We start from the raw sequence: 27,203 nt of genomic DNA, 5'->3' as shown, positions 1-27,203 counted from the left end.
TTCCTCCTCCTTGTGGGTGCCTGTTGGCACTTAACAGGTGACTGCTTCTCTCGCAAAAAGAAAGCCCAGGGAACTCACTTCAGTGTCTTTCCCCAGGTCCTGTGCCGGTCTGCCTCCTCTCTACCTTTCAAAGTCTTCTTATGTTTACTTTATATATAGTGACTAGAGTTTTAATTGAACTCCTCCTGTGCCTATCTTTGAGCCATAATTCATAACTAGTGAATATATAAATTGGTTCTGACTTTTTGTATTATAAATTATTCTTCAGTGAACATCTTTATGTCTAAAACCTTAGGATAGATTATTAGGAAAGGAAATACTGACCAGAAGTATGTGAACGTATTTAAAATTTTTGATATATTTGCCAAATTGTTTTCCAGAAGGAACATACCCACATGTACTTTTACTAGAAATGTGTAAAAGTACTCATTTTAAAAGATACCCTAGCCAACGTTAAAATTTTCCTAATTTTAAAGGTGCAAATTGGTATGAGAGTTAAATTTCTACCATGGTTTTGAAAGATATGAAGGACTAGCGTGATTTATTATAAAATAATCCACCAAAGAAAAGGTATAACAATAATATCACTTTTCTGAATGCTTAAAAAGTGCCAGGCATGCTCCTGAACCTTTAACATTTTATTCTCATAACAACTTAATGAGGTTAGTATTATGATCTTTTTTATGAGACTTGGAGACTGGAGGTAATTTGCCTAGGTCACATAATTAATAAGTGGTAGAATTGAAATTTAATCCAGTGTTCTCCAGCTCCAAATCCCTCGCATGGATTCACTGTGGGCAGCAATAGTGAGCTGATTTGCTTAAATGATTCACAGGCTCATTCATTGTCAGAAATGAAGGGCAGCCTTAGAACATTTCCTCGTTCAGTATCAGCAGATGGCATAAAGGAAAAACCGTTCAATCTACTGATTCCAATTTCAATATACAACTATTAATAAGTGGTGATGGAGAGAATCAATCAAGTATGCCAAATCTTCACCTTAATTGCAGGCTATTAAAAACCTTCAAATCAATATCTAGTTGTAAAACATGTGAATGATTTCTTTTGTGAGAGCTGCTTTCTGTAAAAAGTGATCAGATCTGGCAGAAAACAAGCTGAGTTCTGTCAAATTGGGGTTTGGATGTGACTAATGCTTCAGTATTCTAAGGGATTAAAAAAAAGATCTTTTGCTTTTTAAAAATTTTTACTCAAACCCTTTAAGTGGACTTTGATTACCATTAAAGCTCTACTCTGATGACAATGCTTTGAAATACTCAGCAGAATGAGCCAGCAAGATATTGCCTTTCCAATCGCATCTAATATAATGATTACAACTTGAATCAGAGCCAAGGGGATTATAACAATTGCACAGGGTCAAATGGCAGGAAAACCGAGTTTTATTCCTCACATTTAGACTGTCATTAGTGAAACCCTGTGGACAGTCTTGAGAGTTCAAAGAATGTCATAAATTACTGCAGGTGATCTTATGCAAAGTGGACAGAGGTACACAATTACTGTAAAAAGAATTTTTATCTAATAATTTGGAAGTCTTGTTTGAGAATATGTCTGTACACATAGATAAATTAGGCCTGAAAATTCCAGTTAGCTAATTTACCACAGCTGATTAAGTTGACCCTAAATAGGAAGAGATCAATTATTTCCAGTTGCTGTTCGGTGGTATCATTTGAACAGCCCAGATTTTGCTTTTATGTCACTTGTTGAAAGGGGTGGTGTGTGGAAATGATAAGGCCTTGTTAGACATAAATCAGATTATAATAAAAATACTGGAATCCAACTTTAATGCCTGTTGTTACTTGCAATGGGATTTTGATAAAACACAAAGCCTATTATATCTAAGGTTTGAATATTATGTTAATCAGAATTCCTGCTGCTAATTTCTATTTTTATATTGAATTTTTGTTAATTAATGAACAGTGTGTTTATTTAGAGAAAAGACAATATCTTATTAAATAGCTTTTTCATACAAACACAAAGGAAAGATTATTTGACAATCAACACGCAAACAGCATGTATGCACCTGAGAAAATGTTTGGGGGAATCTTTTGCCTGCAAAGTATTGAAACAGTGTTTACTTATGCATATATTATATATAAAAATATAAATATATGTGTATATACATTTGTTTATTTGTTTGTTTGTTTATTCATTTATTTATATTGCTTGTTCTCTGTTACTCTGGAAACAATTCAACATTTTCTCCAGGTGAGGAAGCCTGTTATCTCCAATTCTTCATGAATTATTGAGAAAAATGATATGAGTAACACTTCAGTTGTCAACTCTATGCTACGATGACATACAATGCAATTCGTTGTGACCTTGAACTGAAGGTTAATTCAACCCTGATGAAATTTGTTGAAAATAAAATTAGGAAATATAGTCAAAGCATGAAAAATGCAAAGAATCTGATTAAGTTTTGCTTCCTCTAAAGAGATGAGATTTTATGTGTAGGAGCTAAAGTGATTTACATTCAATACATATGTGTTTGTTGCACTCGAAATTGTAAGTAAAGTATTTATTTTTGGAAAAATAAGGAATGTAAAATTTGGAGAAATAATATATACAAATAAAATGACTCACAACATATTCAGTGGCAGAGCATACCTGTCCGTAGTTCACAATACTTGTGTACCGTTGTGATATATATATATGTATATATATGTATGTATATATACACATACTTTTAACTTTGGAAGATGAGAAAATTTGACACTGTGTTTTGTTATATGTATTTTAACCATTTTTGGAGAATCAAAATATTGGTGAGTATAGCTGTAGAAAAAAAATTTATTTCCATGCTATTGGGAAAATAAGTGAACTACTGGGAGAATATATTTACAACTTATAATTATATCATACTTAATATAAAGGAATACCTACAAATTAATACAAGGAAAACTAATCCCATTGAAAAGTGGGCAAAATATATGAGGTAATCTGAAAAAAATTGAACCTCAACTGTAATCAACTGTAATAAATGAGATATGATATATTGCCCATTGAACTGGTCCCCAAAATGTCTAATATCCAGAGCTGGTTGGTGAGAGTATAGGGACATGGTTGCTGTTGATAGAAGTATAAAATAGTATAGCTTTTTAGAAAACAATTTGACAGTATATAAAAAATGTAACTGTATATACCCTTTAATCTCACAATTGGACATAAAGAATTTATCCTATAGAAGTATTCATATACATGCAGTAAGTTATATGTATATGAGTTTCATTGCAACCTTGTTCATAATACCAAAAGGGGTGATAACTAAATGTTCATTTACAGGGTAATGATGATGACAAAAATTATGGTTTTATAGACTGCTATGAATTCATTAATCAGACAACTTTATATTAGGACCATACAATTTATTGTCCAAACTAGGCTACTTTTGATAGTAAAAAAGGGCACTGTCAATAGTTAATCCAGGAAAATAGGATAAACCCAGACAAATGTCCAAAACACAGTGTTAGGTAAGGAAAACAGAAAGAAAGAGAGGGAGAGGGATGGGGGGGGGAGGGGGAGGGGGGAGGGGGAGGGGGGGGAGGGGGAGGGGGGAGGGGGAGGGGAAGGGGGGAGGGGGAGGGGGAGGGGGAGGGGGAGGGGGGAGGGGGAGGGGGAGGGGGGAGGGGGAGGGGGAGGGGGAGGGGGGAGAGGGAGAGGGAGAGGGAGAGGGAGAAAGAGAAAGAAGGAAGGAAGGAAGAAAGAAAGAAAGAAAGAAAGAGAAAGAAAGAAAGAAAGGAAGGAAGAAAGGAGGGAGGGAGGGAGGGAGGAGGGAGGAGGGAGAAAGGAATATATATTTGAATCTTCCAGTACTAAAACTCTGGATGTGCATATCTATAAATGCATAGAAAGAAGCATGGAAAAATACACACTAAACTGCTAATATTTGTTAACTTCTGGGGAGGACCATGGAATTAAGAAGAGTGAAGGTAAACTTATTCTTTTAAGTGTATTTTTTTTTACAGTGAGCAATCATTTATAATTATAAAATGAAATAGCAATAAAAACCTTCCAAAAATTGACTATTAAAAAAACCCCCAGTTTTGTATGCATCACCCAATAATTTAGTTTTGTTAATTGTGAGGACTGCTTTGGCTGATATGGTCACCTCCAAGTGAAGATCCTACAATGTCTAAGTACAAAGCTGAAGGCAGTGGAATCACTTTCAACAAAAACCTTCCTCAGTAGTAATGAACAGTGAGTGTTTTGTTGCTCTCAGATAGAATAGAAAGGTACAATTATGAATAAGCACAAATTTTATATTATGTTAAAGAATTTAACATAGTTTTTTTTTTGGTGGTACACGGGCCTGTCACTGTTGTGGCCTCTCCCGTTGCGGAGCACAGGCTCTGGACGCGCAGGCTCAGCGGCCACGGCTCACGGGCCCAGCCGCTCTGCGGCATGTGGGATCTTCCCCGACCGGGGCACGAACCCACGTCCCCTGCATCAGCAGGCAGACTCTCAACCACTGCGCCACCAGGGACGCCCTAACATAGTTTTATAGTCGTTAAATGCCAGGTGAAAACTGTTTATAACTTAATTATTCTTATGATCCAAGTTCTAATTATAGTGCCTTATATGAACTTCTGTGTTGATGGAAACAGTTCAGACATATCTGACTTTGCTAGTGACTTCCTGATGGATAAAACAATAACTAACTGCAGGGTTCTTTCCATAGTAATGATTTTGCTGGTCAATCCGTTAGGTCTTTGGAACACCACAATTGACAGTTACTCTAGACTAGAAGTTTATTCATTCAGTCTTTTACCATGTGCCTGGTACTGTTTTAGGTACTGGAGGTACAGAAAAACATTAAAAATCCCTGCCCACGAGGAACTTATTTTCTAGCTGTGGGAAAGTGGGAGACAGATACTAAACAGTAAGTAAAATAAGTCTTTAGATTGTGGTGAGTGTTATGGGAAATGTAAATTGAACAGAGACTGCTGAGTGGGAGGTATATTTTATTTTTAAATAAAATGATAAAGGAAGGAAAATATCTGAAGGAGGTGAGGGAGCAAGCCAGGAGGACAACTGGGAAACAAGAGGAGCAAGTGCTCAATGTGCAAGCGTACCTGGAGACTTAGGAACAGCGAGAAGGCCAGCATGTCTGCCCCAAAATGGGGGTGGGGAGGGCTTCCCTGGTGGCTCAGTGGTTAAGAATCCGCCTGCCAATGCAGGGGACACGGGTTCAAGCCCTGGTCCAGGAAGATCCCACATGCCGCGGAGCAACTGAGCCCGCGAGTCACAACTACTGAGCCTGCGTGACACAACTACTGAAGCCTGCGTGCCTAGAGCCCATGCTCCGCAACAAGAGAAGCCGCCGCAATGAGAAACCTGCGCACCGCTAGGAAGAGCAGCCCCTGCTTGCTGCAACTAGAGAAAGCCCGCCCACAGCAACACAGCCAAAAATAAATTAAAAAAAAAAAAATGAGGGCAGGGAACAGACTTGAAGAACTGAGGTCAGAGAGGCGAGAGCCTGCTCTTGTAGGGCCTTGTGGGTCATTATAAAGACTGACTTTTAACAGAGCAAGGTAGAAAGACACTGAAAGACCTTAAGTGAGAGTGAGATGATTTAACTTACATTTTAACAGGATCACTGTTCAAGCTCTTTCTTCTATCAACTGCTTTCATCCATTTAAGAAGCCAACTCTCTAGGGTTCTGATTGGTTATTAAATTCTTTTATAGCATGTACTTACAGGGAAGAGTAGATAAAAGGTATGTTTAAAAATGTACTTATATTTAGTTCTTAATCTCAAATAGCCACAGATGAAAATAACATTAGACAATTTTATCCAGTGCACAGAACAAGAAAGTGAAAAGGTTTTACTTACATATACTTAGATTCTAAGGAGAAATTCAAAACAATAGGCATGTTGTATAGAAATTAAGAGACATCAAATCTCTTAAATCCATCTTTATTTGTTTATTTATTTTTTCATCTCTATTGCCTCAGCGTTGGTTCAGGACAACAACATTTCTTCCCTGGAGGTTTGTGGTAATCTCTTCCTAACCGGTTAGGGTACTTTAAACTTCCCTTCTGTCGATGCCATAGTTCAGATATCATTTCTTTTCTAATGTACTATAATGGCTTCTCCTAACCTGTTTTTCTGCCTGCATTCTTGCTCTGCCTTCAGTACTTTCAATTGTGTCATCACAGAACTTTTTCTATTATGGAAATGTTATTCTCAACTAAAATTTTTCAATGGTTATATAGCGGGTTCAGGTTAAAGCTGAACTCCTTAGGATGGCAGAGAGGCTTAATGTCTAGTCTCACACTATCAATGTTATCTTTAAAGAACTACTTAAAGCTCCTGCATGTGCTATGGTTTACCTTGATTCCATGCCTTTTCACATGCTACTTCCTTGGTTCACTTCTACTTGTCATTCAAGACTCAGGCCATGTGCTGCCTCTTTTTGGGAAGTCAGGGTTACCTGCCTTTCCTATAGGCAACCACAGTACATTTTGTAAATATTATAACTGTTGGTTTATTCCATTGGTTTATATACTATTTGAGGGGAGAGTCTAAGTATTATTTGCCTTTGTATTTCCAAGACCTAACATGTAGCAGATGGTAAATAAATGATCTCTGCAGGAGATAAAGTACCATGAAGAAAGTAAAGAGGGAAGATTGGTATGTAACTTAAACATGACCTCTGTCCTGGATTATAAAGAGAAATGCAATAGAGATGCCAACAGTTGACTGAAGTTATATGAGGCAAAAGAAACTGGGTCAGCACTGTTCCTTGCCCAGAGTTCATTAGCTACTTAAAATAAATCAGAATATTGAAGCAGAACTTGCAAGTTATAGCTGCCTTTACTATTACTGTCATTGGTGTTTCAAATGAAGATTTTTACAATTCATACATACATCTGTTAGATCTACATTTTAATGTAATTTTTTTCCTTAAAATTCTGAAGAATATGAAGGCATCACAGTGGCCTCTTGATAGATTAGACTAGAGGAAGAATTGCTCCTCTAATAGCTGTTGCTACATTGATCGAAGATCTTTCAGTAGATTTGCAAAGGAGATATGGTAAAGTACTTCTTGTGATAGTCAAAGTCTGTGACAGTTAAATGGAGTTGGGGATAGATAACAGAATGCATTTATTTAATTTAACAAATATCTGACCAGCTGCAATGGGCCAGGTGCTGACCTACGTACTGGAGATACAATTTTAAACTAAGAACAATGCTACCCTCATGTAACTTGTATTAGAATGTCTTTTCTAATTTCCATTCTGTAAATGAGTATGGGGGGTAGAAATTGTGTGAGACCAAAACATTCAACAGGTCTGGTTTGCCCTTGAAAATGGAGGAGAAGTGGAAGGAATCTAAAAGCTTAGCTTTCTGTCATACCCCTGGCAATTCTGTAGAGTCGGAACTGAACAAAAGGAAACTTCATTCATACCAGTTTGCCCTGTGGGTGTGCTTCTCTCATGAAACAGAGACTTGTTTACTTTCAACATAATATTTTGCAATTCTGCTTTGCTTAAGTTCCTTCTCCCATATATGGTTTTTGGTGTCTGTGTTGGAATTTCCAGAAACTCTTGGTTTTTTGTTTTTGTTTTACAATTTTTCATCTTCATGAATTAGGCCACTCTATATTTGTGTTAAAATATTTGAAAAGAGAGTAATACTTCCAGCTGGTAGAGTGACATATTGAGGACATATTAAACTTCCTTAGTTTATATTGAATTCAGTGTGGAACTCAAAATGCTAAATAACTTATAACTTTTGCAACTAACTTATAGGGTAAATGAATAGTCTGTTATGGTACTAAGAAATTGTTTGTCACATTTTCCCAATTATTCCTTTCGCATTCATAAATATTCAGTGTACAAATCCAACTAAAGTAGGCAGTTGCTAGGTCATCACCATAGCAGTAACTGGAAGTTACAGACCATGTGTTAAATTAGCGAACGGGCACAAAGATTTGGTCAATTCAGTTGGAGGTGTATGAAGTGAATTTGATTTTAGTCTTTAATTTCCAGGGAGAATCTGGTGGGATATTGACAGAAAAAGGTTGAAAAGAATGACTCAGAACTAGGGTCATAAATAGCAAAGTGTTCTGGAGCTGGTGTTCTTGGCCTGAAGGACAACTTTTATTGCATTACAATATATTTTTTCAATTACTCGAATATTTTTCTGTTATTATTACTACCTATTTCTATTTACTAATATATCTCTCTCCATATATATATATATCCACATATGTGTGTGTGTGTATATATATGTGTGTGTGTGTGTATATATATATATACATTCCCATTATTAGCCTCTTGAGATAGATCAATGGATTTTAAAAAAATGTTCCCAAATTTACCTCCTATTTGAAAGTGTTTGACATCCCGCTTATTTTTGTCTCATTAATTTCTCAATCCTTAGCAAAATTTGCTCCCATGATCTTAACAATTGCCCATATTTATGTTTTAGTCAGTTTTCTCTCTTGGGCTCAGACCAATACTTTTTATAGCTTATGGGGCACCTCTGCTTGAATAGCCTACAGCTACCTCAAAACCTACCTGTGCAAAATTGCATTCACTATTATCAATCCAACCCCCAAAGCTGTTCCCATCTCCTAAATTCCTAATCTCAGACTTCACCATCCATCGGTCTACCCATAACCAAACTGAGAGTCATTCTTGAATACTACCTTTCTCTTATTTCCCATATCCTAATGGCCAGAGAACCCTATAGATTTTAAGTCTAAACTGTCTCCCAACTCTGTATTCACCTCTTCATTACTACTGATGTTGCCTTAGTTTAGGCTTTACATGTGTATTCATACATCTTTGCTTTTGCACAAAATCTTCTGTCTGCTTTATGTACTTTTCTCCCTTGCCTTCCTGGCGGACTCCTACTAATTTCTAAAGTTCCAGATATCCTCTCCTGTAAAGCCTTCTAACTTGCTTCCACTACTCTGCTACCCACCAAAGTTAGTGTCTTCTTCCTTGCTGTTCCCATATCTTTTTTTTAATTTGAAGTATTGTTGATTTACAGTGTTTCAGGTGTACAGCAAAGTGATTCAGTTCACATATATATATATATATTACTATTTTTCAGATTCTTTTCTATTATAGGTTATTACAAGGTATTTAATATAGTTCCCTGTGCTATACAGTTAAGTCCTTGTTGGTTATCTATTTTACATATAGTAATGTGTATATGTTAATCCCAAATTCCCAATTATCCCTCCCCCCTTCCCCTTTGGTAACCATAAGTTTGTTTTCTATATCTGTGAGTCTATTTCTGTTCTGTAAATAAGTTCATTTGTACCATTTTTTAGATTCCACATATAAGTGATATATGGTATTTGTCTTTCTCTGTCTTCATTTACTATGATAATCTCTAGGTCCATCCATGTTGCTGCAAATGGCATTATTTCATTCTTTTTTAAGGTTGAGTAATATTCCAATGTGTATGTGTATTTTTATATATATATATATGTGTGTGTGTGTGTGTGTATATATATATATATATATATATATATATCACATCTTCTTTATCCATTCATCTGTCGATGGGCATTTAGGTTGCTTCCACGTCTTGGCTATTGTAGATAGTGCTGCTATGAACAGTGGGGTGCATGTATCTTTTCAAATTATAGTTTTCTCCAGATATATGCCCAGGAGTGGGATTGCTAGATCTTATGGTAACTCTATTTTTAGTTTTTTAAGGAGCCTCCATACTGTTCTCCATAGCGGCTGCACGAATTTACATTCCTAACAACAGTGTAGGAGCGTTCCGTTTTCTCCACACCCTCTCCAGCATTTATTATTTGTAGACTTCTTCATGATGGCTATTCTGACCGGTGTGAAGTGGTACTTTGTTGTAGTTTTGATTTGCATTTTTCTAATAACTAGTGATGTTGAGCATCTTTTCATGTGCCTGTTGGGCCACCCGTATACTCCCACATATTTTGTAACATACTTTTATGTAATACTTACCAATTAAAATTATAGATACTATGGACATACAGTAATAAATTACTATAAACTTTAATAAGTTAAATTTTAACAACTCAGCCCCTGGCTACTAAACAAATATCTGTTGGGTAAATTAATGAATTAATTAACAAATCTGGCAAGTTGGCAAGTTGTTCATTCTTGAACAGAACAAAGACACTAGCAAAAGAAGAGGGAAACATCTTTAGGGACTGAATTTTTAGGCAGGAAACTAGTGGAGTGTAGGTCATGTTTCCATTGTTTCTTTTTCATTGGAGTAGGACATGTGAAAGATAAAGGAATCTCTGGGAAGGGAACTACTGGCAATGCAGTTAGTATTGATGAAATGGGCTTAGATACCTGTATCATGACTTAATATCCTGGAAAGATAGGCTGTTGGCTAGAGTGAGATGCATATTGCAAAATGGGGAAGAACAAACATGTTTTCCCAGAGGTTAGCTGACCTGTTCAAGAAGGTTCTACATTGAAAATGTAGAGAAAACAAAATCAATTCCCAGATAAAGCCATGATGCTGATTTCTTTGGAGGAGAAAAGATAGAATATGGAAAGAAAAACAAGACTGAGGGAGCTTCTCAGTGATTCACATGAGAAAATAATTTTAAAAGACTTAAAATATTACTTAGAAATTCAAATACCAAAACACATGTAAAGCACATGGATTGTAAATAAAACGAATGCACGTTGCAAAATGTATACACATATGGGAAGTACTAAGACTTGTTGGAAATATTTTTATGAAACAGTTTATCTCATGCACCAAATAAATAATTACTAAAAATCTGATAGGAGGGAATGTATAATAGTATGATATGTCAAGAAAATACACCTTTAAGGATATCCATAAAATATATACCTTATAAGTGGATGAAAGAAGCAGAAGTGATGAACTGACTTTACCGAGGAAACAGATGATGTGTTCTTGATATATTTTACAAAACTGGCAGAGAATCAAGATATAGTAGTAATGGGGATATAATCTGGCCATATGCTGGAAGCCTTAGTCAGCCAAATACAGAGCATCTGACAAGTTCTTGACTTTCTTGATGAAAATTCTGACTCCCAGAGAGTGAAGGAAAATGTCAAAATATCCTTGAAGTGGCAGAGCCAGTATGCTAACATTTTGTATTTTTATAAAAAGGAAAAGAAAATGTATATGATTATGTGTTGGATGCATTTTAATACTTATTTTAAAGACCTCTATAGGGACACAGGAGGAACTGGTAACATTGGCTGCCTCTGGGAAAGAGGGCTGGTGGCTGGGGAACAGGAATAGCAGAGATACTTTTAGCTTTTTTTTTTTTTTTTTTTTTTTTACTTTAGAAATTTTGAAGTGTGCAATTCTATTGCTTATTCCAAAGGTAAGTTAAAATGATCAAAGACACCCCCTAAAAAGAAAAAGTTCCAAATTAACATTTATGCTGGGTAACAGGGAAGGACCCTTTTAAGATAAAACATAACATTTTGCGTAGCTTTTATTAAACCATTTATATTGTATTGCAGTCATATAATATGAGTAAACCTCTTAAGCAATTTACCAGATTAACCAGAGAATTCCCTGCTGTCTGGAAAATATACTATTTGATACTGAAGGCGCACTGGATGCTCCCAGCTGGGGGTCTCCCTTTCTTGTACTCATGCCTTTGCCTCTCTCCAAGTGGGGTGTGTGCTTAACAAGACTCAGTTGTGTGTGTATTCAAACCTGATTATGTCCATTATACTTGATATTTTAAAACATGTAATTTAATTAAATACTAAACTGATGAGATTTTAAGTGTGGAGTGAAAGAGTTATTATTTCTTGTAAACTTATTTGAATGCTTTCAAAAGACTATAAAAATAAGATGTTAAAACAAGTGCTGTCAGAATAGATTTTGAACAAGACAACTGTAAAAGACTGGGAAAAGTATCACAAAAGTCTACATGATTTTAGGACTCCAATACTTCTATAGTGTTGTTACATTTTTACTCTATTTTAGATAAGCTGAAAATAGAAATGATAGATGATGTGTTATGGCTCCACAAAAAAGACAATGCAAAATTCCAATCAGCAATCGAACAAAAGGACTTGACCCTCTGTGTTAAAGTTGGATGAGTGAATGTATATTTAAAGGTCTAAGTTAAAAATATACACTTCAGTTTTTTATGTGTTATGATTCTCCACTTTAATAGTTTCTGTTTAGCCCACTGACCACAGACCTTATCCTGTGTTGGCTTAAGTACCTGACTCTTCCACAGAACTCTTAACTTTAGAAGAGGGGCCATATCTTGTTCATCTTTGTAACCCTCCTGTATCATATGGATCTTAGAACACAGCAGATGGTCAATAAATGTTTGTTAAATAATTACTGTGCCAACAGAGTTGAAAGTGGCATACGTTTTTGCTTAGTCCTGTTACTGGGGAGTCACCAGGTCTGTCAACAAAACTTGAGAAGAGTAGAGTAAACAGCCCTGGGGAAAAACTAAATTCAGGAGCTGAGTGAAGAGAAAGAATAACCAAGTTAATGGAAGGAGCTGGACAATCTCATCTTTGATCACTGTAAGAACTAAAATATGAAGAAAATTTAGAGTCAAAGCCAACAGAAAAGGACAAAGAAACAAGAGGAAAAAAATCAGTATATTAGGAGTTCCGAAGCAAGAGTAAATTCATTTGCAATGTTATGGCCATATGCTTCTCAACATTCCTCTACTGAGCTTCAAGATGAAATACTCAGAGTGAGCTTTCAACAGATGAAATTCTGGAAACTGTTAAGCTAGACCTAATTCTATAGGAGTTTGCCAGTAAGGGGAAATGAAAGTTTTCTTGGGAGAAAATAAATCAGTCATTTTAGAGTTTGTGATAACCAGGGAGGGGGAAACTTTTCTTAGATGCACATAATAGACCAGAATTTCCCAAAGTGTGTTCCATGGAACATGAGATTGCAATATTCTCTGCACTGCACAGAGTACATTTTCTTATTTATTTATTTGTTCTCTATTCTCTGTCTCTCCTTCTGGAATGTAATCTCCACAAGAGAACTGGCTCTTCTGGCCTGCCTTGCTTACTGCCACAGGCCCACAGATTTAAATAGTGCCTGGCACATATTAAGTGCCTCAGGAATATTTATTAAATGAAGGGCCAGGGAACAGCATGGAGAGGCAGGAACCCAGACAGCCCCAGAGACAGCAGGGACAGAGTTGCACAAATAGGATCACAGATGAAGGTCATTGTGAAGCAGAAAGAGGCATCAATTACCCAAACCTCCACCACCAAATGGGTTATTTTATTTATAAACTGAAAATAAACGGAGCTCCTTTTTTGCTCTCTACAAGGCACCGCAGTAGAGACGCAAGGTTCAAGGCATAGATGCCTGGGAGACTGGTGGTAACCTTGTTAGAAATAGAGAAGACATATCTCTATGGAAGGTGAAAAGGCTCATTAATTACTTTTATAGAAATTGTTTTCTGCTTAGTTTATAGCAAAAAAAAGTTCATTAGCTGGTGAACATAGTTTCAATAATTTAAAAATACAATTTATGAGACTGTTTCATAGTAACTGTAGGAGACACTTTATCATTCCTCTCTAAATCACTCAAACGAAAAGACGGACTCATTATGCAATCATCTAAGTACTCTTAATTAAAGAGATAATGTTCATATCATAATCTTTTAAAAAAATGACTAAGTTGTGAAACTTAAGGACAAAAGAAAGAGAAAAGAGTACTTCCTGCCTTTGCATATATAATTCCACAGAAAGCAGTGGCTCTCAACGGTGCTAGAATCACCTGAGAATTTTAAGGAGCAAACCGATGGCAAGTCACACCCCAGAATTTCTGGGGGTGGGACCCCAGCCTCAGACATTTTTAACATGCTCTCTGGGTGAGTCTAATGTGCAGCCAGGCTGAGGACAATGAAAGCAAGAGATGTGATGGAGGGGAGTACTGGAGACTGTCTTTTATGAGAGTAAATCTGAACTGTAGCGGGAAGTTGGAACTTAAATCCACATCCACAGTTTCAAATATGAATGCTCTAAATATGATATTTTATGTGGAACTCTTTAACTTCTCATAATATTAGATTTTTTTTTCCATTAAGGATTTGATGTACTGATCTGGAAGTAAACCCTTCAGAATGACTAAGAACTGATCATTAGAGACAGAATGTCATCACGCACTGGAAATGGTCACTATATAGCCAATCAGATTTTTTAATCTTTTTGAGGTAAAGATTGTGAGCTGCTGAAATAGTTTATTAATAGATTTTATTCATAGAAAATTATTAATTTTAATTTATTAAAATTATTTCTCTACAAATACTTGAAATTAAAGTCATTATATATTTTGGGATGTTTAAATTGAACTCTGCCTAGTGAAAGGGAGACAGACCAGATGATTAGGGAAATTATTTTCAAACAAGAAAGCTTACTTATTTTGTTAACCATGATTAAGCTTTGCTGTAGGACTCTTGAAGTTGGTTCGGTGGTACGTGTGGTTCTGGTACTGCAACCACACATTCCATTTTTAGGAAGATGGCTAACAGGCTGCCCAGTGTGGGTGTGGACAGATGCCCGTTCCCTGACTGCTGTGACAGTGTGGCTGACTCCAATAAAGGGACACTCCATTTCCTTCTTCTACTCCTCGCCTTCCCTGTCAGTCAGCTTCCCCAACATCACTGTCAGTCCATTGGGCTACTGTTCTATCCCTACTCTAGACTGAATACTTAATTATATGCCAGGAACATACAATACTGCTACAAGACGATACTATTATTATCTTCGCTTTCTAGATGAGGAAAGAGGGGCGTGGAAACGCAAGACAACTTCCCTAGTCACTCAGCTAGGTTGGTGAGTTGTAAAGCCAACCTTGGAGCTTAGGTCCGTCTGGCCCAGAAGTCCATCTCAAAAGCATTCTATTTGCTCTTTCATCGTTTCACTGTGGATGGATTCCCAGGTCACACTCTGAGCTGCTGCCCACTGGAATCAGATCCTGTCTAGCCAGTCTGCAAAATGGAACATTTCTGCCCTTTCTTACTTCCCACTACCTGGATCAGTCACCCTGACCGTGGATGCCACACCCAGGATATGTGGCATCTAAGAAGATCCCACCGAAGGAGAAAACTAGGGATACGCTGGAAAATCAAAGCATGCCCCGCTGCCCACGACCTGTAGTTTTGCTTGAAGAGTGAGTCCATCGGTACTTTAGTCTCTCTCAGCAACAATTTCCTCTTATTCCCCCGGAGAAGGGATCATGGTTGCTTTCTGGCTATTGCCATTAGATTTTCCCTCATGCAATGAATTCTGCTATGATTTCCCCCATTGGAAGGCCCCAAGAGCCTTCTCCATAATCAGTGGATCAGGTCTCCCTGCAATCTTTATAACCAAACATTAAAAAGATATATATTTAAAAGCAAATGATGGCTGTTACCATGGCTTCCCTAAAAGTATTACAGTTCCATGAAAAGGAGGTGGCTGGCTTTTATCCAGCACTACAAATATTTCAAATTAGAACCATTGACTTATTGAATGCCTTTGCATAATTTACCCTAAGAAGCAAAAATTCACCCACTCAGGACCTGGTTAACTGCCAGGAGAAATAAATGTCATGCTCTTTAAAAAAATAAAGAAAGAGGGGAAAAAAATGTTAATTGTTGTTTATGCTGAAAAGCATGGTAAATTAGTCCCCTAATGGCATAAAGGTATCCAGTGTTGCTTAATCAACATAAAATTATTTGGAGGCTCAGAATATCTGGCTCTGTGAGTCACATTAGACTCCAATCTATTCTCATTTGCATCTGAAATGATACTGTTCACAAATGCAGTAGATCTTGTCTGAGGAGACACACTTAGGTGAAGAGTTCTCTAAAGAACTTATTACCTTATAGTAAAAATATTTTGGATAAATCATGAAGATGATCAATTATATACAATTAAAATGCCTAGGGAAAGTACAAGTATGACTTTGAATCAGGGTGCTAAATTTGTTTTTCTTACTGACAATTTCAGATATTTTAAAAAGAAACTTACTCAGAAGGTCCAGTTGCCCCAAGTCAATTTTTAAGGAAGTGCTAAGCACATTAGACTCTAGCTGCCAAGTCCTGGGCCTTATACAAGGCTCTTTAGTTGATAATAATATAAGGATTTTATTATAAGTAGGTAGATGCTATACGTAGATTCCATAAAGAAGATCCTTGACGAGAATATGGTAGCGAGTATACTAAACAGTGTTTGTCTTTTGAAAAGCTTAGTAATAAAGCAAGTTGAGAATGAGTAGGAAATTTACTGGGACTCAAGTCTTAGAACTTGGAAAGTGAACAAGAGAATAATGTTTGCTGATCTAGTTATTATCATATTAAATTCCATACTTGTTTTCTTAATGTTTCATCACTGCATGTAAGGTACCGTACTATGGAAAATATCAAGTCAATGCCATAAAGTAAACATTCTGGACTCAGCTGCATTAACAGCTGCACAAATAGATTGAATACTAGAGTGTGTTGTTTAGGGACTCAGGTTGATGGAATGCTATCAGGAGTTAGCACAGTGGACACCTGGTGTTTTGCTTGCTCAGTGTTCCTTCTTCTTAAATATAACACGGCTGTCCTTTTGGGGATCACCCCTCCACTCTGAGTCCACATGGTTCCAATCAGGTGACTATATACTTGACATCAGGGACGGGGTACATGTTCCAGGCCTGGCCAATGAGAATTCAAATCCTCTTGGCAACTGGGATTGCTTCAGATTTGGCTACCTGACCCAAGTCAGGCCAATTAGAGTTCATCTCAGGGCTTCTGGAGCTGCCAGGAAAGATATGCACTGTTGCAACAATGGGGTTGCTGAATTCATGGGATGTAAAGATGAAGGAAGCTAATGGTAATTATTTTTAATGTTACACATAAAATATATGCCTGGAAATAAACCAAAAACGAAGAAGAGCTTAGACATGGAGAGAAGCAAATACCTGAGGATATTTGAACACTTGGATTCTGTTCTACCCAAAGCCCTTGAATCTCCCAGATATGTGAGTCATCATTTTTGCTTCTGCTTCAGCTAACATGATAGTATGTTCCGTCCCTTACAAATAAGTTATCTTATTAATACACGTAATTCAGATAGTGGTAGCAATAAGTAGCTATTTTAGAAGTGTCAGAGAAACGTGATAATTAGGCAGAAATTTTAAAAGAAAAAAATGTATGCACATCAAACAGCACACAAAGCAAGAATATATTTTTATTAGACCATTTCAAAATTTAGAGAGGATTATAGAATGTTAGGACTCTAGAGATTACTTCTTTCAACTTTCTAATTTTAAATATATAAGTATGTAAACTGAGGTCCAGAGGGAAACATCTAAAATGTTTGGTAAAGGTTATTGACAGGTGCTCCATGTGATTATAAAAATGGAAGTGAATATTGGACTGCTGAAGGATCTTAAAAGATTTCAGTTTCTCAAGGGCAACTGTGAATATTAGGAACCAAATCAATACCGTTTTTCATGCAGTTTAATCCAGCCTAAAAGAACCTCCGGAGTGAAATAGAATGTGATTACTAATTGTTTTTAAAATTTTTTATTTATTTATTTTTTGGCTGCATTGGGTCTTCGTTGCTGTGCGCGGGCTTCTCATTGTGGTGGCTTCTCTCGTTGCAGAGCACGGGCTCTAGGTGCGCGGGCTTCAGTAGTTGTGGCACGTGGGCTCAGTAGTTGTGGCTTGTGGGCTCTAGAGAGCAAGCTCAGTAGTTGTGGTGCACAGGCTTAGTTGCTCCGTGAAATGTGGGATCTTCCTGGACCAGGGATTGAACCCATGTCCCCTGCATTGGCAGGCAGATTCTTAACCACTGTGCCACCAGGGAAGCCCCATGATTACTAATTTAAAAAACAGTTAATTCTTTTTCTTTAAAAGTGTCTTTGCTCTTCCTTCAACTAGGAAATGTAGCTAAAATTTACAAACATATGCATCCAAATACATGAGTCTGTTTATATAATATTAAGATATTAATCTATCTTGTTTACTCTTTAAAGAAATAATAAACACTAACCCTGTTGAAGTGGAACTTTGGTTAAAATTATAGTTAATCATAAATTAACTTTAATATCTAAGTAACTATCAGTATTTTCCCGTTACAAAGTTGATGTAGTCATGAGGAAAAATGGACATCATGGAGCCCAAACAGCTGGCTGACATAGATAGCTTTAACTCTTCCATAAACTGACTGTTGTGAAATGCTGGCATCACAGCAGAGGATTTGAGGACACTGCATTTGTCTTTAAAAATTACACTTGGGAAAAATAAAACCCAGGTGATTGGTACTTTGAAATATGTTTTGTTATTTATTTTAGTCATTTACTAACTTATAATTGTGAATCTGAATGTTTGTGGAATTATGGGTTGGACTTTTTATGGGCAGATTTGAAAGGTTTCAAAACAGAAAAGGAACTCTTCATCCCATCTTTGAAAAACAGCAAAACACAATGGAAATATTTCACACCATATGGAGATAATATATAAATATTGGAAGGATTGTGTCATTTCACTGTCAGTGTAAACACAGGGCACACTTCCTACTCTTTATCTTCTGTGAAAAATATACATACTAAAACAAAGCTAAACCCATTGTTAGCTTTAATTACGAAAGGTAACAGGTTACAGCAAGTATGCTCTCCTGAAAAAATAAGGTTATCAAGTCTCATTTAAAATAATCATTGAAAGCTCAAAAATTGAAAAAACACAACAAAGGCATGAACAGTGATCAGAAGAAATTATAAATAGACATTGAATGAAAAAGACTGAAGCCACTCAATTCATGTTGGAAACTCCATGATTAGCAGCATTTTTGGTATTGATACATAGACCAGCGACTTGAGCTACTGTAATAATTCGGCAAATGACTGACCACATTCTGTGTTGTTAAAAAGTCATTAAAATTTTGCTCGGCTGATTACATGGTAATTATACAGAAACTGTGGTATGGAAGAGCTATTACTAATAAGCATTGAGAATATAGCGTGAAAAAATACAAATAGAAGCAAACATGATTGTTTATATAATAAAAATGCTGGTAGTGTTTCCTCTGTTCAAAGGGTCGAATGAAAATCTTCAGAAATTATGTGGAACTCAACATGAAAACCAGCTCAAATATTAACATGTTGCTAGTCTGTAACAGGCCCCAGACTAGAGCAGGTCTTTCACTGATGTTTTCGTCTCTACTGTTCCCTTAGGTATAGGCTTTAATAAACAACTTGCTTCAAGTCACATCCTTCCTTAAAAAATCAAATAATATAGAAGTGAAAAATGTTAAAATGAAACTACTCCTTTACTCATGTGTGATTATTCGCAAAGATTTTTCTATATACATGCAAACATATCAGGGCCAGGACTAGGGTATGGTAAGTGAGGCACCTAGGGTCTAAAATTCACAGAGATACTGAGAATTTTGTGCCCTAGACATCTCACTCACTTCCCCATAGTCCTGGTCCTGAAACATGTGCAATTATATGTATACAATTTTATACAAATTTACATACAATATATTTGAAATCAAAATGGGATCGTAGTGTATGGGTGTAACTTGCTTGATTCACTCAGCAATATATGGCAAGCATCCTTCCTTGTGAGTATATATAGATCTGTATCATTTTTTCAAATATCTGCATAATATGTTATAATCTGAATGTAGTATAATTTATTAAATCCCCCCTCTGCTGATGGACACATATCACTTCCAGTGTGGGAGTACTGCTAATAATATTACAATTTTATACACACAGTTTTGTGTGCACTTCGGCAGGACAAATTATTGTCAGTAGTGCAATTGTGCATTCAACTAACGTTCACATTTTAAAGGTTTGTGGGTACTGACAACTTTCCCTCTGAACTGCAGCACTGTCAAATCAAACTTTCGGAGATGATGGAAATGTTCTCTGTGTTGTCCAGTATGGTAGCCACTAGTGACATGAGGCCACTGGTCACTTGAAATGTTGTTAGTGAAACTGAGGAACTGAATTTTAATTTTATTTCATTTTTTTAAAGTATTTATTTAATTTATTTGGCTGCATCTGGTCTCAGTTGCAGCACACGGGCTCTTCATTGTGGCACGCAGGCTTCTCTCTAGTTGTGGCGTGCGGGCTCTAGAGCACGCCAGCTCAGTAGTTGTGGTGCGTGGGCTTAGTTGCCCCATGGCATGTGGGATCTTAGTTCCCTGACCAGGGAGCGAACTGGCGTCCCCTGCGTTGGAAGGTGGATTCTTAACCACTGGACTTCCAAGGAAGTCCCTTTATTTCAATTTAAATCTAAAATTTTCAATTGATTGTCTTTGATTTTCTTGGTTTATGACCACTGGCTAGGGCATCCATACAAACATTGAATAATAGGTGTGAATAAGCAGACTTTTCTTGTTCTGAGCTTTAAGCAGAATTCGTCAAGAGTCACATCTTATGTGTGACATTTGTTGTTGGTTTCTGATAGCTTGTCTTCATCAAAGTAACAGAAAGTGCTAGTGGATACCCTCAAAGCCATTCTGTAACCTCTAGCTATGGATGCTGGAGAGCCAGTTACTTACTTGCTCTGTTAAGGGGAAGTCTGCTGGCATCTTAAGAGAGAGATCATTTGAATCCTCTTAAGGGTTAGGTATCAGTGCGTGTGTGAGTGCAGAGCTTGTTGGCAGTTCTCCTTTTCCTACATCCAGTCTTGAAGCCTAGAGCTGTGGCAGCCCTCCTAATAATAAGCAACCAGCATGAGAATGAAGAGCTGACAGCTAAGCATGGTCAAAACACAGGGCTGGAATGAGCCTGAGTCCCGAGTTATATTTTTAGCTCACTGACCCAGTTCTGAGACTGTCTGCTTCTGAAATTCTTGTAAAATATATACAAAAATGTTATTATAGCTTAAACCACCATTCACAGAGTTTTCTGTTACTTTCCACCAGAGCATTCTTAACCAGTCCTTCAAGTTAAGACCACTTTTTTTCTATTCCTAGTTTTATAAGTATTATTAAAACCAGAAATGAATGTCATGATCAATCACTGAACGTCACGATCAGTCACATATCTTTTCAAATATAAATTTCAAAGAACAACAGCAAATACTTAAATAATGCCAAATATGTGGAAGACATTGTCCTAAGTTTTTACATTTATTAACTAATGTAATCTTTACAAAAACCCTATGGGGTAGATACTATTATTATCCATATTAAAAAATGAGGAAATTGAGACACAGAGAAGTTAGGTAAATTGCCTAAGGTCACATAGCTAATAAGTGACAGAGTCAGTATTTGAACCTATACAGTTTGGCTCCAGGATCCTGGATCTTAGTCTACCTCTAGCACTTATTATAGTATTGAAAAAATGATACATGGACCACAGTATGTATTTCTCAATTCTATCATTATTTTATTATTAGTTGTCTTTATCATAAGAGTTACCAACAGAGCTATTTGACTGAACTAATGGCAAGTGAATATGAATTATTTTATTATTTTTAATTGGATTATAGTTAATATACATATTACATTAGTTTCAGGTATATTACGTAGTGATTCAATATTTTTAAATATTATGAAATGATAATAGTAAATCTAGTTCCTGTCTGTCACCAAAGTTGTTACAATATTATTGACTATATTCCCTCTACTATGCATTTCATCCCTGTGACTTATTTATTTTATAGCTGGAAGTCTGTACCTCTTAATCTCCTTCACCTATTTCATCTGTCCCTCAACCCCCTGCCCCTCTGGTAACCACCTGTTTGTTCTCTATATATGTGAGTCTGTTTCAGTTTTGTTTTGATTGTTCATCTGTTTTGCTTTTTAGATTCCACGTATAAGTGAAATTATACAGTATTTGTCTTTCTCTGTCTAACTTATTTCGCTTCACCTAATACCCTCTAGGGCCATCCATATTGCTGCAAAGGGCAAGATTTTATCATTGTAATGGCTGAGTAATATTCCATTGTATATATATACCACATTTTTATCCATTCGTCTATCAATGGACACTTACGTTGCTTCCATATCTTGGCTATTGTAAATAGTTCTGCAATGAACATAGGGGTACCTATATCTTTTCAAATTGTGTTTTCATTTCTTCAGATGAAAACCCAGTAGTGGAATTGCTGGACCATATGGTAGTTTCATTTTTAATTTTTTTTTTTAGGAAACTTTATACCCTTTTCCATAGTGACTGCGCCAGTTTACATTCCTACAAACAGTGCATGAGAGGTCCCTTTTCTCCACATCCTCACTAACACTTGTTGTTTCTTGTCTTTTTGATAATAGCCATCCTGATAGGTGTGAGGTGGTATCTCATTGTGATTTTGATTTGCATTTCCCTGATGATTAGTGACTCTGAGTACATTTTCATGTGTCTGTTGGCCATCTGTATATTTCCCTTGGAAAAATGTCTATTCAGGTCCTGTGCCCATTTTAAAATCAGGTTGTTTGGTTTTTTTGATATTGAGTTGTGTGAATCCTTTATGTATTTTGGATATCAACTGCTTACTGGATATATCATTTGCAGGTATTCTCTGGTTCAGCAGATTGCCTTTCATTTTGGTTGCTGGTTTCCTTCCCTGTGTGAAAGCTTTTTAGTTTGGTGTAGTCCCATGTGCTTAATTTTGCTTTTGTTTCCCTTGCCTGAAGAGGCATATCCAAAAATATGTTGCTAAGACCAGTGTCAAAGAGATTACTGCCTATATTTTCTTCTAGAAGTTTTATGGTTTCAGGTCTCACATTTCAGTCTTTAATCCATTTTGAGTTTATTTTTGTATATGGTGTAAGAAAGAAGTCCAGTTTCAGTTTTTTGAATGTAGCCGTCCAGTTTTCCCAACATCATTTATTGAAGAGACCGTCTTTTTCCCATTGGATATTCTTTCCTCCATTGTCATAAATTAATTGACCATATAAGTGTGGATTCATTTCTGAGCTCTCTATTCTGTTTCATTGATCCATGTGTCTGTTTTTGTGCCAGTTTCATAATGTTTTGATTATTGTAACTTTGTATTATAGTTCAAAATCAGGGAATGTGGTATCTTCTTTCTTAAGATTGTTTTGGCTATTTGGGGTCCTTTGTGGACCCATACAAATTTTAGGGTTATTTGTTTTAGTTCTGTGAAAAATGCCATTGGTATTTTGATAGGGATTGCATTGAATCTGTAGATTGAGGAGTATGGACACTTTAATGATATTGTTTCTTCCAGTCCATGAGCACTTTTTTTTTTCTGTTTATTTGTGTTGTCTTTAATTTCTTTCTTCAAAGTCTCCTAGTTTTCAGAGTATAGGTCTTTCACCTTCTTGGTTAAATTAAATTCCTAGGAATTTTTTTTTTGGATGCAATTGTAAATGGGATTTTTTTCTTCACTTCTCTTTGTGATGGTTCATTATTAGTATATAGAAATGCAACAGATTTCTGTATATTATTTTTGTATCCTACAACTTTACTGAATTCACTTATTAGTTCTAATAGTTTTTTCTGGTGGATATTAATTCAGTATTTTAATGTCAGTTACATCATTTGCTGTAAAAAGAGAGCACCAGTAAAATTCAATCGATCAAGCATCAAAGCCAATCTTAGTTTTTCATACTCAATTTATTTTCTTAAGAAGTTTGATTCACAAATTCATTTCTTAGACTTTTTTTTTTCTGGGACTCACAAAAATAATATCCTTTTCTTATTCTTCCTAAAGTTAGAGTTATAATAGATGAATTAAGGCAATTTTTCCCATTTCTTTAACATGTCCTTACTTTGGCCAGAATTTCTTTCTTTTTTTTTTTAATAACTTTTTTTTGTTTGTTTTATTCTGCATTTCTCATATGATAGTCCCAAACCCAGCAATTGGTTTTGTTTTCTGCCTTTCTTATTCTGTCAGCATCTATGTCAACACACTTTTTCCCAATAGCATATGCAATCTGATCCTCATCTGGTGGGTACACATAGGCCCTCAAAGATCCTGGCTCTCCAGCACGGGAACCTGAGTCCTTCCTTTCAACTACACCCACATATGTCTGTGCTTGGGGCTCTGCCTTGGTCCCATCACCTTTGAGGTGTCCTTAGGCCAGGAGCACCAAACACGTTATATGCCAACTCTGAATAAATACAGGGGGCTGCTTGGAGCCCAGGGTTGAGGGTAAGATGGCAGGCTGTGTCTGGGTTCCATTACAAAGAATGGACAATGTCTGCCATGGCAACACCAACTAGACATGTCTGGAATGAGGATATTGGGAGAAGAGGCTACACGCTGGCCACAGGTTTAGAAAGGGACAAGGTGTACGTTCCATCCCTGCCTTAGGTGGTTGTTCTGTTTCCCAGGCTGTGTTGTCTCACTGGCCAGGAGGCTGAGGGGGCAGTCTAAAGACCATGAAGCTGCAAGTGGCTTCCCCAGGCCCTGGATCGGAGAGCATGAGCCCCAAGCTAGAGGGAGCTTGGAAGGGCAGCCTGTGCAGGGCCCTAGAGGGTTCTACATGCTGCAGGCCACGCTGGCATTAGCTCCTTGTCCTCTGGAGTCAGTTTCATCCAGGCAAAGCCAGCTGGCTGGCTGTCAAAGAGTCAGATACAACTGGGGGGTAAAAACACTTTTCCATGGCACTTATATAGAAGTGTACTGGCTGTCAAAGAGTCAGATACAACTTGGGGGTAAAAACAGTTTTCCATGGCACTTAATCTCTGGATACACTTTCCAAACTAAAAAGGTTTCTCTTCTATGTGCTACTGAGAAATCAAAATAGAGTAAAAGGACAGTCTTACTTTAATCAAGTTCCAGAATGAGGACATACAGCTTAGAAAAGCACTGTCTCAGCAGAAGATGCAAGGATGTGTGTAAAAGAATGTTTCTAGAAAATACCAAAGGCACCAAATATAACCCCAACTTTGCCTTCTGCTTCTCCTTGATGCCACTCCATACCCCAGGCGGGGAGGCTACTTTGTCCAGCTGACTTTGGGAATGTCATAGTGCTCTGTGAGTGTGTCCAGGTGTCTGTTGAAGTCCTCTTCTCTCTGCTTGTGCATATTAAATGCTTTCTCCAGGATTTGCCGCTTCTCCTGCATCTTCTCGAAGGCTGCCTGGGCCGGTGTCCACTTGTGCAGACTGCACCGCTTCTCCTCCTCGTTCTTTTTGCTTGTTCCCATCGCATCCAAGAGTTTCACCTAGTCTTTGTCCTTCTTTTTCTTCTTCCACTTAGTCACTCCGAGCTCTGCAATGCCTTTCAGCTTCAGAGGCCCCTTCTCCACAATTTCTTCCTTTTTCTCCCCTCCTTCTTTGATCAAGGATAGTGATGCTTTCTTCCTCTGTCATCCAGGAAAAAGTTGCATAAACAAACAAAAAAAGGGAACAAGGACTTAATACTCCCACCTACTCCTGGGTTTTTATGTCTCATCTCTTTTGTTCTATCTTTACTGTGCATGACTCAACATATGTGGACAATATCTTAAAATCCTGTTAACACTCCGTAAATTAAAATAACAGAGCCTCCTGACAGCAGTAGTTATATAAGTAAATGTAAACCAAGATTATCTATGATATAGGTCATAATGGGAATTACAGTTTTGTATAAGTTGACAATAGAGAATTATATTGATACTTGATAATCTTTAAAGGCATTTGTTGTATTTTTCCTATTTCCTATTATTTATGTATCCATTGGAAGTATAGTGAATTCAAATTAACTAAGTATGAGTTGTGAAAAAGATAATATTAGTAAGATGACTCCAGTCTAACCATCATCAAAGGCTTATTCTTTTACCATCACCTAAAGAAGATAAGGTTTTTTTTGTGTGTATATAAGTATAATGACATTTAGTTCATAGATTTGTCATCATCATCTTTATTATCATTTCAAGATGATAATGATAATATAAATTATAATCATAATTATCACCATTATGTGAGATTTTGTATATTTATCATTTAATATAATTCTTTTTCTAGTGATTCTTTAAAAAAATTATTGCTAGATGTATAATTAAATGTCAGTGAATCAAGAGTGGCCAAGATGGTGGAGTAGGGAGACCCTGAGCTCACCTCCTCCCACAGGCACACCAAAATTATAACTATTTACAGAGAAACTATTGATGAGAAGGACCTGAAGACTAGAAAAGATCTTCTACAACTATAGATATAAATAAGGAACCACAATGAGATGGGTAGGAGGGGCAGAAATGTGGTATTAGTCAGACCCATACCCCCAGGTAGGCAACCCACAAGTGGGAGGATAATTACGATTGTAGAGGTTCTCCCCAAGGAGCTAGCAGTCTGAGCCCCACACTTGGCTCCCCACTTGAGGGGTCCTGCACTGAGAAGATGAGCCCTCAGAGTGTTTGGCTTTGATGACCAGCAGGGTTTACTTTTGGGAGAGCCAGAGGACTGTAGGAAACAGAAACTCCACTCTTAAATGGTGCACACAAATTTTCACATGCTCTGAGATCAAGGGCAGGAGCAAGCATTTGCAAAGAGCTTGGGTCAAATCCACTTGCTGATTTTGGAGAGCTTCTTGCAGAGGCAGGAGGCAACTAGGACTTACCCTGGGGACATAAACACTGGCAGCAGCCATTTTGGGGAATTTATTCTACCACAAGGACACTAGTACTGGCAAATGACATTTTGGAATCCTCCCACTATCTTATTCGTGCTGGGACCCAGTTCCACCAACCAGCCAGTTGGCACCAGTCCTGGGATACCCCATGCCAAAGAGCTAGCCAGACAAGGACACAGCCCCAACCACCAGCAGGGCAGTTGCTTTAGGACCCCCTGAACCCCCAGCCTCCATGGGACCTGGATCCATCCACCAGAGGGCCCAGGACCTGGTTCCACCCACCAGTGGGCAGTCACTAGCCTGGACTCCCAGGGCCCCACAATTAGTTGCCAGGACATGGCCCTACCCACCACTGGGCCAACACCAGATCCAGGACCTGTGAGCACCAGCCTTGGGACACCCTGGGCTCTGGTCTTGTCCACCAGCAAGCCCACACCAGCTTTGTACCCCTGGGCTGCAGCCAGCCACCTCATGACCTGACCTCATACGCCAGTGGGCCTGCACTAGGACTGGGACTTTGCAGGCCATGAGCAGCCACTTGTGGCAGCAACTGGCCCTGCTTACCAGTGACCAGCAGCCTCTGTACTCAGCAAGGCCTGCTGACTAACTGGACTGAGGGTCAGTCATGCCTACCAGCACGCCCAGAGTAGTGAGCCCACCACAACGAAAGGCTCACACAGCCCACATAGATGTTGCCTCTAGAGCATGTAATGCTGGTGACCAGAGTGG

General features: G+C 37.5%; 1 long non-coding RNA gene and 1 pseudogene across 2 annotated transcripts in view; one reads left to right on the top strand and one right to left on the bottom strand.

Annotated features, from left to right (window-relative positions):
• The window catches only part of LOC149747966 (uncharacterized), a 298,930-nt gene that overhangs the window by 64,155 nt on the left and 207,572 nt on the right, over nucleotides 1–27,203 (top strand). The window lies entirely within an intron of this gene.
• LOC111176573 (protein FAM32A pseudogene) lies at nucleotides 24,353–26,492 on the bottom strand (annotated as a pseudogene).

The sequence above is a fragment of the Delphinapterus leucas genome, chromosome 11 (genome assembly GCF_059928025.1).
Source record: "Delphinapterus leucas isolate spDelLeu-1000000601 "Yukka" chromosome 11, BTC_Dleu_Yukka2, whole genome shotgun sequence".
Taxonomy (NCBI): Eukaryota; Metazoa; Chordata; class Mammalia; order Artiodactyla; family Monodontidae; genus Delphinapterus; species Delphinapterus leucas.
This window is presented reverse-complemented; position numbering and strand designations above follow the sequence as displayed.